The sequence below is a fragment of the Dasypus novemcinctus genome, chromosome 15, assembly GCF_030445035.2.
Source record: "Dasypus novemcinctus isolate mDasNov1 chromosome 15, mDasNov1.1.hap2, whole genome shotgun sequence".
In the NCBI taxonomy this organism is placed as follows: domain Eukaryota; kingdom Metazoa; phylum Chordata; class Mammalia; order Cingulata; family Dasypodidae; genus Dasypus; species Dasypus novemcinctus.
The window spans coordinates 95,492,111-95,505,436 of record NC_080687.1 but is presented as its reverse complement, the minus strand read 5'-3'; the positions used below and the strand labels follow the sequence as shown (position 1 = coordinate 95,505,436).

General features: G+C 42.9%; 1 long non-coding RNA gene across 1 annotated transcript in view; it reads right to left on the bottom strand.

Annotated features, from left to right (window-relative positions):
- LOC131273462 (uncharacterized) overlaps positions 1–9,928 on the bottom strand; it is a 34,904-nt gene extending 24,976 nt beyond the window's left edge. The window contains exon 1 of the long non-coding RNA XR_009180697.1: positions 9,655–9,928. This is a non-coding gene — a long non-coding RNA (uncharacterized lncRNA). The remainder of the gene's footprint in view (positions 1–9,654) is intronic.
- Positions 9,929–13,326: the final 3,398 nt, after the last annotated feature.

Genomic DNA, 13,326 nt, shown 5'->3' with positions numbered 1-13,326 from the left:
CTGTACATATAGGACAACATATATTACAGTGGTGAAAGGCAAAACTTAATTTTTTAACTATTTTTCATTTCTTAAATACCCCTTTTTTAATCTTATTTTAGTTTTAGTTTTCTTAAATTATTATGTATTTTATTTCTGATGCTTAAACCTTCATTATTATTTCATTTTCATATTAAGTGAATTTGAAAATATTTTTGGCTTCATTTTTGAAGAAGTTTTAAATCACAAAAGGGTTACAACTATGGTAGGGGAAGACCATTGGTGTGGGCTGTCTGTGATGGGGGATACATGGGAGGAAGTTCACCTGGGATATATACAAGGTAGATAAATATGTTCAAATGTTCATGGGGTATTGTCACAGTGGGTAGAGATTCACACAATAACTGAAAGAATATTGAAGTCCTATCCTTGGGAGCTCTGCCACATTCTCTAACGCTACAGCAACAGTCCTCCAAGGAGCAAGGACTAGTGAAAAAGGATGGTCCATTGATATATCCTTGAGATTGATGACTATGCTTCTGCACTTTTTGCTCTTAAATTTGCAACTTAGCCTAGTGATGTAGGATACCTAAGAGTTATTTCCTGAGAGCCTACATGTTACTCAAATGTGGCCTCTCCCTAAGCCAAACTCAGCATATAAATGCATTACCTTCTCCCCCACTGTGGGACATGACTCCCAAGAATGAGACTCCCTGACACTGAGGGATTACTATCAAGCACCAGCTGATGATGCAACTAGAAAAGGACACTGAACTAAAGGGGCAAAAAGGTAAAGATACATGAGTTTCTATGGCTAAGAGACTTCAAAGTAAGCCAGGAGGCTGTCAGAGATTTACACTTAAAATGTCTCTGCAGGATGTCATAGACTGCTAAAGCAGATGCTACCACAAATACTGGGACACCTGAGGGATCCAGAGATACCCAGCTCATATGTTCAGGGCAGATAGCTCCAGAGATTGATGCCTGGCCACTGGGTCCTACTTCAGAGTTTGTGCTCCCGAGTGTGACAGAGTTGGACTCAAATGTGACTTCTCAACACATGCTTCTTCTATCTCTTTTATTTGAACCTATAGTTGATGCTGGAATTGGTAGGTGTACATCCAAAAGACTTGAATCTCTGGATGGTGCATGTGTCAGCTAGGCCCTGAACCTCAGTGGATGTGTAGCACCTACTCTCCAGTTCATTGGCCTCACCCAGAACAACTAACAAGGAGGTGAGGATGGACAGCCACCATACCAAGGAACTGAGAAAGTCAACAACTGCAGGCAAGAAAGTCTCATCTATTAGCCAAATGAGATCAAAGTTGCCTCTCAGGTAGAGTAGGCATCACCATTCCAGAATCCTCAGGATTGGGGAATAAAATATAGATTAGTGTGGACTTACTGGTGTTCTACTATAGACTTACTGTGGTTCTTTCAATGGAAAAACTATTCATTGATGTGGAGACAATGGCCACTGGTGGTGCTGAACTCAGGGAGAGGGAAAAAGAGGTATAATATGGGGGCATTTTCAGGACTTGGAATAGACCCGAATGACATTGCTATGACAGATACAGGCCACAGCAGTTTGATATTATGGATGAATTCCAAAAAGAAATATTGGTTTATGTATGTAAACTGATCTTTTTTGGGGGCATATTAAATTATGTTGGATTCATAGGTTTACTTGATTAGGTAATTATGTTAGACACTTGTGCCAGAAGGGCAGTGAGTCCCCACCCTTTGGTGAGCAGGGACACACAGATAAAAGGCAAGGCAAAGGACAGAGTTAAGGGTTCTTAATGTTGTAGTTTTGATGTTGGAGTTTGATGCTGAAGCTGGAGCCTGGGAAGCAAGGAACCCTGAACCCAGAGAGAAGCAATACCCTGCAAGGGAAGAAACACAGGAAGCCTGAACCCTTGCAGATGTCAGCAGCCATCTTGCTCCAACACATGAAAACAGACGTTGCTGAGGGAAGTAACTTATGCTTTATGGTCTGCTATCTGTAAGCTCCTACCCCAAATAAATAATCTTTGTTAAAAAACAATGAATTTCTGATACTTTACATCTGTACCCCTTTGCCTGATTAATATGCAGGCCATTATATATTCTGCCATAACCCACAGAATTGAATGCAAGAGAGTGTAAACTACAATGTAAACTATAATCCATGCTTAGTTGAAATGCTTCAAAATCTTTTCATCAATTATAATGAATGTAGCACATTAGTGCAAGAAGTTGGTAATATTGGGAACAGTGGGAGGTGTAGGGAGTAGGGCATATAGGAATCTCTCATTTTTTTAATGTAACATTTTATGTCATCTAAGGATCTTTTAAAAAGGACACAAAGGCCTCTGAGCTGACTACAAAGGGGTATCCAGGGATCTACCATCTCTGGAAAGGGGAGAGGGAGGGGCACTGCTTAAGGCTGACAGCTTCTGACCCACAGTTCTGGTCTGCTGTGTCCCACCAGCCCTTCCAGGCTGAGTGGGACCACACTGTTGTCTACCTTGGGACACTAAACAGGCCTGGAGAAATCCAACATTCTCAATCTCCCTCTCTTATAGCTGGCACTGATTGTTGAGGATGTACCTTCCCAGGAAACAGGGAAGAGAGGGACAAGATCTAAGGCTGACTCGGGTTTTGACCCACAAATTTGGCCTGTTGTGTCCCACAGGCCCTTCCAGGCCAGGGAGGCCTTGCCACTGCTTGCCTTAGGAGGCTTCAAGGGAGTAAAGAAATCCGACCCTCTCAATCTCCTCGATGAACAGGGACTGATTGTTGAAGATGCAGAAGGGAGTGGGATTATTTCTTACCCAGAAAATGGGAGGGGTTTGCCAGAGAAGGCTAGAGACTTTTTTATGAGAAAGTTCAAATTACAAGGCTCTTAGGCTCCAGGCAGGACCCTTTCAGATTGATCCAGGCTGTGTTACAGCAAAAACACTCTAAACAGGCATTGAACTGAGAGGACTGCCAAAGAGTGCCATCTGCTGGTAGAACTAGGTAGTACATATGAGAAAATAAAAAATAAATGAGGCATTTTCTGACCTTTATAGCTTTCCTCTCAAGGCCCTAGGAAGTAGGTCTGCAACCCACTACTGAGTGCAGAGCACACCTTTGAGCAACTAACAGGGACAACCCTAATGATCCAGGTTGAATCAAGAATCAAAGAGCAACAGTAACACACAGACTCCTGCCACTAAATCCCAACAAAAGACAAAGAAATTGAGCATCTGAGTAAACTACATACTAATCGGGTACCTAGAATCAGCAAAAATTTATGAGCCAGAAGAAGAAAATGGAAGACATAGCCCAGGAAAAGGAATATATCAAAGTCCCAGAAGAGATGCAGGATTTGAGAGAACTAATTAATGAGATGTGTACCAATTTCCAAAACTAAATTCATGAGTTGAAAGACAATATAGCTACAGGGATGAATGACATCAAGAAGACATTGAGCAAGCAAAAACAGAATTTGAAATGTGGAACAGAAAAACAACAGAGCTCATGGGAATGAAAGACACAATAGGTGACATCAAAAACACATTAAAGGTCTATAACAATTTCAGGCAGACTTGAAAGGACAGAAGAAAGTATAAGTGATACCAAAGGCAGAACAGCTGAAATCAAAGAGAGAAAAGAACAGAGGGAGGAAAAAAACAAAAAAATTGAGCAGAGGCTCAGGGAGATGAATGACAACAGAAAACACAACAACATACATGTCATGGGAGTCCCAGAAGGAGAAGAGAAGGGAAAAGGATTAGAAAGAGTATTTAAGGGAATAGTTAAAATTTCCCAACACTCACAAAAGGAATGACCCTACATGTCTAAGAAGCCCACCTTATCCTAATCAGAATAAATCCACATAGACATACTCCAAAACATATATCATTCAGAATGTCGAATATCAAAGATAAAGAGAAAATTCTGAGAGCAGTAAGGGAAGCAAATCATCACATACAAGGGATGCCCAGTAATAGTGTGGATTTCTCATCAGAAACCATGCAGGTGAGAAGACAGTGGTTATGGTGCAATTAGGAGACTGAAAGAGAAAAACTGCTAGCCAAGAATTCTGCACCCAGCAAAACTGTCCTCCAAATATGAAGGTGAGTATAAAATATCCACAAACAGAAACTAGGAGAGTTTGTAAAAAAGAATCCAAATTGCAGGAAATAATAAGGGAGCCATAGAGCCTGAAAGAAAAAGAAGAGAAAGGCCTCTAGGAGAGTAGAGAAAAAAGAAGAGCAAAAAGGATAACCAAGAGAAAAAAGACAGACCAAAATATGACATGACACATGAAAACCAAAGAATAAAATGTAGGAAGTAAACAATGCATTTACAGTCCTATCACTGGTTGTTAATGGATTAAATGCACCAAACAAAAGATATAGATTGACAGGATGGATATTAAACACATGAGCCATCCATATGCTGCTTACAAGAGACCCAGCTTTGACTCATGGATACAAACCAGCTATAAGTAAAAAGCTGGAAAAAGATACTCCATGCAAATAGTAGTCAAAAAAGAGCAGGGACAGCTATACTATTATTGGACAAAACAGACTTGAAGTAAAAAAAAGTTATGAGTCAGAGAAGGCCATTATATATTAATAAAAAGGACAACCCACCAGGAAGATATATTTATGCACCTAACCAGGGCGCCCCAAAATACATAAGACAAATTCTGTCAAAACTGAAGGGAGAAACAGGCATCTGTACAATAATCACTGGAGACTCTAATACACCACTCACATTATGAGACAGAACATCTGGACAGAAGATCAACGAGGAAACAGAGAACTTAAAGAACAATAAATGAGTTAGACCTAACAGACACACAGAATGCTGCATCCAAACGCAGCAGGTTATACATTCTTCTCATGTGCCCATGGATCCTTCAATAGGATACACCACATGTAGGGCACACTGCCGGTCTCAATATATATGAAAAGACTGAAATTATACAAAGCACCTTCTTAGACCATAATGGAACGAACAAAATTGGAAATCAAGAAAAGACAGGAAAAAGGTAACTTTGCAACTCTGTGGAGTCTAAACAACACACTCTTAAATGATCAGTAGATCAAAGAAGAAATTGCAAGTGAATTCAGTAAATGTATAGACAAATGAAAATGAGAACACAAATTACCAAAACTTAAGGGAAAACCAGTCTTGAGAGGGAAATTTATAGCCCTAAACACCTAGGTTAAAAAAGTAGAAAGAGCTAAACTCAAAGACTTAACTGAACACCTAGAGAAATTGGAAAAAGAACAGCAAACCAATCCTCAAAGCAAGCAGAAGGAAAGAAATAATAAAGATTAGAGCAGAAATAAATGAAATTGAGAACAACAACAAAAAAAAATAGGTAAAATCAAAACCAAAAGCTGGTCCCTTGAGAAGGTCAGTAAAATTGACAAATCACTAGCAAGATTAACAAAGGAGAAAAATAGGCAAATAAATACAATCAGAAATGAAAGGAGGGAAGTAATGACTGACCTCACAGAAATAAAAAGAATCAAAAGACGATACTATGAGAAACTGTATGCCAACAATGACAACCTAGAAATGGGCAAATTCCTAGAAAGGCAGAACCAATCTACACTGACACTACAAGAAATACAAGAATGAACAAACCAACCATATTTAAAGAGACTGAATCCATCATCAAACACCTCCCAACAAGGAAAACCTCAGGGTCAGATGACTTCAGAGATGAATTCTACCAAGCATTTCAAAAAGAATTAACAACAATCTTGTTTAAACTCTTCCAACATGATGAAGAGGAGGGAAAATTACCCCACTCTTTTTATGAAGCCAACATCACCCTAACACCAAAGCCAGATAAAGACACTACATGGAAAGAAAAGTACAGACTCATCTCTTCAATGAACACAGAGATGCAAAAACTTCTCAACAAAATATTGACAAATTGAATCCAGCAGCATTATCGAAGACTTACACATCATGACCAAGGGGGATTTGTTCCTGGTATGCAAAGCTAGCGCAACATTAAAAAAACCATTCAACATAATACACCACATTAAAAAAAATTGAAGGGAAAAAACACATGATGATCACAATAGACACAGAAAAGGCATTTGACAGAATCCAGCACTCTTTCTTGGTAAAAAAAACACTTCAAAAGGTATGAATAGAAGGAAAATGTCACAATATGATAAAAGGCATATATGAAAAACCCATAGCCAGCATTGTACTCAGTGGGGAAAGGTTGAAAGCTTTCCACCTAAGATCAGGAACAAGACAAGGATGCCCACAATCACCATTGCTACTCAACATTGTACTACAAGTTCTAGCTAGGTAATTAGAGAAGAAAAAATAAATAAAGGCATCCAAATGGGAAAAGGGGATGTAAAACTTGCACTACCAGCAGATGACATGATCCTATATTTAGAAAATTCTGAAATGTCTACAACAAAGCTACTTGAGATAATAAATGAGTTCAGCAAAGCAGCAGAATACAAGATCCACATGCAGAAATCAGTGTTCTTGCCCAGTAGTACTGCACAATCTGAGGAGAAATCAGGGGGAAGATTCCATTTACAATAGTGACAAAAAGACTCAGTATGTAGGGAACAACTTAGTCAAAGAAGTACAGGACCTAGATGCAGAAAACTACAAAACAGTGGTAAAAGAAATTTAAAATGACCTAAACAAATGGAATGACACTCCATGTTCACGTACTCTAAGACTAAATATCGTGATGATATCAATCCAACCTAAATTGATTTATAGACTCAATGTAATACCAATCAAAATTCCAACAGCCTACTTGACAGAAATAGAAAAGGCAATTACCAAATTCATTTGGAAGGGAAAAGGCACCCAAGTAACCAAAAGCATCCTAAAAAAAGAAGAGCAACATGGGAAGAATTTCACTGCCAGACCTTGAAACATATTACAAAGCTACAGTGGTCAAAACAGCATGGCACTGGCATAAAGAGAGACTTGTCGATCAGTATATTAGAATTTAGAGTCCAGAAATAAAGTCACCTCCACGGTCAACTAGTTTTTCAGACACCTACCAAGTCCATGTTAATGGGGAAAAAGTCCCTTCAATAAATGGTGCTGGGAGACCTGGATATCTATAACCAAAAGAATGGAATGGAACCCCTATTTTACATCCCATACAAGAATCAACTCAAAATGGATCAGAGACTTAGATATAAAAGTAAGGACCATAAAACTGCTTGAAGAGGGAAACAGACTTGGCCCAGTGGTTAGGGCATCCATCTACCATATGGGAGGTCCGCAGTTCAAACCCCGGGCCTCCTTGACCCGTGTGGAACTGGCCCATGCACAGTGCTGATGTGCACAAGGAGTGCTGTGCCAGGCAGGGGTGTCCCCTGTATAGGGGAGCCCCATGATCAAGGAGTGCGCCCCATAAGGAGAGCCGCCCAGCATGAAAGTGCAGCCTTCTCAGGAGTGGCACCGCACACACGGAGAGCTGACACACAAGATGATGCAACAAAAAGAAACACAGATTCCCGTGCCGCTGACAACAACAGAAGCAGACAAAGAAGAAGATGCAGCAAATAAACATGGAGAACAGACAACTGGGGTGGGGGGGGGGAAGGGAAGGGGAGAGAAATAAATAAATCTTTAAAAAAAAAACTGCTTGAAGAAAGTGTAGGGAAACATCTTAAAGACCTTGTGCTACATGGTAGTTTCTTGGACCTTACACCCAAAGCACATGAAACAAAAGAAAAAATAGATAAATGGGACCTCCTCAAAATTAAAAACATGTATAACTCACAGGACTTTGTCAAAAGGGTGTAAAGGCAGCTGCCTCAGCAGAAGGAAATACTTGGAAATCACATGTCCAATAAAGGATTAATATCCATGATATGTAAAGAGATGTTACAACTCAAAAATTTTAAAAAACTCAATTAAAAAATGGGTAAAAGACATGAATAGATTTTTGTCCAAAGAAGAAATACAAATGGCAAGAAATCACATGAAAAAATGTTCAATATGAGTAATGATTAGGGAAATGCAAATCATAACTAAGAGATATCTTTGCACTATTAAATGGCCACTATTAAAAAGTCAGAGAAGTACAAATGTTGGAGAGGATGTGGAGAGATAGGAACTCTTACTCGCAATTGGTGGGAATGCAGAATGGTACAGCCACTGTGGAGGACTGTTGGGCAGTTCCTAAAGGAGTTGAATATAGGGAAGTTGACTTGGTCCAGTGGTTAGGGCATCCGTCTACCACATGGGAGGTCCGTGGTTCAAACCCCGGGCCTCCTTGACCCGTGTGGAGCTGGCCCACACACAGTGCTGATGCACACAAGGAGTGCCCTGCAACACAGGGGTGTCCCCCGCATAGGGGAGCCCCACGCGCAAGGAGTGCGCCCCATAAGGAGAGCCGCCCAGGGCAAAAGAAAGTGCAGCCTGCCCAAGAATGGTGCTGCACACATGGAGAGCTGACACAAGATGATGCAACAAAAAGAAACACAGATTCCCATGCAGCTGACAACAACAGAAGCGGATGAAGAAAACACAGCAAATAGACACAGAGAGCAGACAACTGGGGCAGGGCGAGGGGAGAGAAATAAAATTTTTTTTTTTTAAAAAGAAGTTGAATATAGATTTGCCAGTGACCCAGCACTATCATTATTGGGTCTAAACCCAGATTTGAAATCAGTGATACAAATACACATCTGCACACCCATGTTCATAGCAGTGCTAGTCACAGTGTCAAATGCTGGAAAGAAGCCAGGTGTCCATCAACTGACAAATGGATAAACAAACAGTGGTATATTCCCACAGCGGAATATTATGCAGTACTTAAGAAGAAATGGGCGAGCGGATTTGGCCAGACAGATAGGGCATCTGCCTACCACATGGGAGGTCCAAGGTTCAAACCCAGGGCCTCCTGATCCGTGTGATGAGCCGGCCCATGCAGAGGGCTGATTTTCCCAAGGAGTGCTGTGGCACGCAGGGGTGTCCCCTGCATAGGGGAGCCCCACGCGCAAGGAATGCGCCCCATATGGAGAGCCGCCCAGCGCGAAAGAAAGTGCAGCCTGCCCAGGAGTGGTGCCACACACATGGAGAGCTGACAGAACAAGATGACGCAACAAAATGAGGCACATATTCTGGGTGTCACTGACAAGAATACCAGTGGACACAAGAAGAACACACAGCAAATGGACACAGAGAGCAGACAACTGGGGGTGGGGAGGGGAAGAGGAGAGTAATAAATAAAAAATAAATCTTAAAAAAGTCCTAAAACATTTGACAGCGTCAATGAACCTGGAGGACATTATGTTGAGATGATGAATGCACAACTATATGATGATGCCAAATACCACTGATTGTGCAGTGAACTGTATGCTTTGTTTGTTGATACGTCTCAATAAAAATGATTTGTTAAAAAAAATGACAAACAGAACTTAAAAATGGGAAACTATGTAAATAACACTTTCACCAGAGAAGAAACATTCAATTCTTTCACCAGTAGGGAAATACAAAATGAAATCTGCTATGACTTATCATGTAGACATAGTAAAATGGCTAAAATCAAGAAAGATAATACCAACTGTTCACGAAGATGTGGAAAACCTGGAGTCCTCCTACATTGCTAGTGAGAATGCCAAAAGGTGCTACCACTTTGGGAAACATTTTGTTAGTTTCTTAAAAATATAAACTTACATCATTCTTGCTAGTTCCACTCCGCGGTATCTATCCAAGACGACTTGCTGTACCATGATTCACATGGTACAAGTTCACGGCAAGTTCACGGCCGCCAAAACTGAAAAAAAAAAAACCAAACGCCTGTCACCCGGGGCTTGGATGAGAGGAGGTGGTACATGGTAAAGAGCTGTGCAGCTCTAACTAGGTAACTTCATACAAGTAACTGTCACAGATGAACAAGTTATCCGTGTCTGGAAAAATGCCAAAGACTGAAGCAGGCCCCGAGTCCCCCGCCCACGCCCCCGCTCCCCCGCCAAGGGCGCCCCCACGCCCCTGGCGACAAACCGCACGCAGAGGGCAGGGCCTGCGGGGCCGCCGCGCACAACCGTCCAGCGAGCGGGAGCTTGGGCGGCCGCGGGCCGGGCGCGCCCTCAGCGCCGCGCGGAGACAGCCGCTCTCCCGCTTTTCCGCGCTGCCGGCGGCCCCGCAGCCGCGCGCCGCGCCCCGCCCGCAGGGCGGTGGGCGCTCCCGCCGGCCCGTCCCGCCGCCGCCAGGTGGAGCCCGCACAAGTGCCGGGCTCCGAGCCGGCGCAGGCGGGCGTCTGAGGAGGGGCCGCGCGCTCCGCCTGAGGGTTCCGGGCCGGCGCTCAGTAACCGCCGCCGTCAACGGTCGGACACAAACGGGGCCTCGGGGGGGGCGGGGCCTCGGGGGGCGGGGCCTCGGGGGGCGGGGCCTCGGGGGGCGGGGCCTCGGGGGGCGGGCTGAAAGCCCAGGGGCGGGGCTGAGCGGTGTGGAAAGCGGCTGCGCGGCCAACAGCGGGGCTGACGCCCGGCCACGCCCTTGCCAGGAGCCCCACCCCCGCCGCGGCCGGGGGCCGACCAGCTCTCACTTGCGGCTCCTGCGCGCTCCCGTCGCGCTAGACTTCGGGGCCCCTACCTGCGTCCTCCGGGAGGAGGGTCTCTGCACCACCGAGATCCGGCCAGCGCCTGGCAGCCACGCAGGTCCCCCTGGCCAGGAGTGGGGACGCCTCTCAGGAAGAGCTGCCGGCACTATGGTGAGATAAATATTCTTCTACATCATAGAAGACTGAAGCTCAGGGCGCAGCGCAATAAAGGGCAGCAGGGGGTGCGTTGGGTGGGGGGGAACGGGGAGTCTCATTGTAAGCAGATGGTTACTGGCTCCTTTTCAACTAACAGGTCATGACTCTAGGACCCAAGATGATAAAAATAGTTAAAATGAACAGAATTATTGTAGTTTCCCAAGATACACAGGATTTTAAAGTGGAAACTCTTCAAGGGAAATTAGGACCTATGAAATGCTATGGTTGTAAGTGAATCAACACTTGGAATATTTTAGAACAATACTTGGGACAAACTATCAGTAATTCATCTTTTAGGACTTGTGTAATCACTCTAAACAGATTATTCCTGTAATGTCAAAAAACTATCGGAAACTTTAAAAAATTTTTTATTTAATTGCCTTTTTTAAAGCTACCTTGAGCACACAAAAAATGTTACATTAAAAAAATGAGGTTCCCACCCCCCACCCCCCACTATACTATGCAAATAAAGAGAGACAGAACGGTGATTAATGGCTGGCAGGGGTTGAGGGGAGTGGGGAAGGTGGAAGAACTCCCTTTGGGTCTATGAAGTTTCCTTTGGAGTGGATAAAAATGTTCTGAAATTAGATAAATTTGATGCACAACATAGTAAATGTACTAAATGCCACAGAATGTACTGTTAAAATTGTTAATTTTATGTTATTCACTTTCATCTAACAAAATATATAGAAAATGTGAAGTGGAGGAAAAAGAAACTCTCATAATCATAATGCTCTTTGGTGCTTGAAAGGAACACTTTCTTTCTACTATCTCTCTCACCTGCACAGTTCTGAGTTGTCACCTGCTGATGGTAGAGTTCCATGCCATCCCAAAGGAGAAGGTGTGCCTACATTGGAAAGGAGCCACAAAAATCCTGACTGGTTCCTGTTCAAGGAATAGGTTTCTCTAGTTCTAAAAATGGCTAAAAGCTAGGGTATTAAGTTAAACAAGAATCATCAACACAGACACACTCAAGAGTGAATTAGGAGGAAAAAGGAATTTTGCAATTGAGCAAGTCTCTTGCTTGTCTTCATCACTAGAACCAATTAAAGCATTTTTCTTTTCTGCTCTAGTCCAGAACCTGGTCAGAGGGTTTTCTCCTAGCTCACTTAAGCGTCCCCTGTTCTATTAGTGCCTTTGCAGGGTCTTCTCTGACCACATGAACCTTCCCTGCCATTCTTTATGTCCCATTTCTCCCCTCCTCCCTCCAGTTCCTCCTCCCCTCCTCCCCCTCCTCTTCCTGCCTCTTCTCTTCTCTTCTCTCAGGCTTTTCTAAACCACAAGAGGCAGTGGCCTCCTTTCCATTATCATAGAACCCTCAAATCGCAAAGAACTACAGAATCACTCATCAAAGTTTGCAAGTTTTTTCTTTTACTTGTGTAGAGGACATGATCTTTTTTGGTTACTGTTAGGACGGAGTATCTTTTTCAAGGATTTCACTTTCAGGCAGTTTTTATCCCTGGATCTAAGGTGAGTCTCTTGTAGGCAGCACATGGATGGCTCATGTTTTCCATCCATTCTGTCAGCCTCTATCTTTTTTTTTAAGATTTATTTTATTTCTATCCCCTCCCCCCTCCACTGTCTGCTCTCTGTGTCCATTTGCTGTGTGTTCTTCTGTGTCTGCTTGCATTATCTGGCAGCACTGGGAAACTCTCTTTTTTTGTTGTGTCATCTTGCTGTGTCAGCTCTCCGTGTGCAGTGCCACTCCTGGGTGAGCTTCACTTTTTTTCACATGGGGCATCTCTCCTTGTGGGGTGCTCTCCTTACATGTGGGGCACTGCTATGCAGGGGCACCCCTGCATGGCAGGGCACTCCTTGAGAGCAGCAACAATGCACATGGGCCGGCTTACCGCACAGGTCAGGAGGCCCTGGGGATTGAACCCTGGACCCTCCATGTGGAAGAGAGATGGTCTAGCAGTTGAGCCATGTCTGCTTCCCAGCCTATACCTTTTGATGGGGGAGTTTAATCCATTCACATTCAATGATATTATGGTAAATGCATTATTTACTTCTATCATTATATTCTTTCATTTTCATATGTCATGTCTTATTTCTGTCTGTATTTTTGCTCTTTTGATTATCCTTTCTGCTATTGTTTCTTCTATAATCTCTTCCAAACCTCTGTCTCCTGTCTTTTTCTGTCAGGTGGTAAGGCTTCCTTTAATATTTCCTACAAAATGGAATCATTCTTATGAATTCTCTTAATTTCTGTTTTCTTTGCATTTTAAATGCACCTTCATATTTGAAGGCCAATTTTGCTGGATAAAGATTTCTTAGCTGGCAGTTTTTCTCTTTTAGTATCTTCATTACATCATGCCATTGTCTTCTCTTCTCCAAGTTCTGATGAGAAATCCACAATAAATCTTTCTGAGCATCCATTGTGTGTGATAGTTTGCTTCTCCATGGCTGCTGTCAGAATTTTCTCTTTATCTTTGACATTTGGCAATTGGAGAAGTCCTGTTAGACCTACTATGAATCTGAATAGACCTATTGGAGTAGGTCTATTCACATTTATTCTGATTGGGGTACACTGTGCTTCCTGGACATGCAAGGTCATTACTTTCATGAGGGTTAGGAAATTTTCAGCTCTT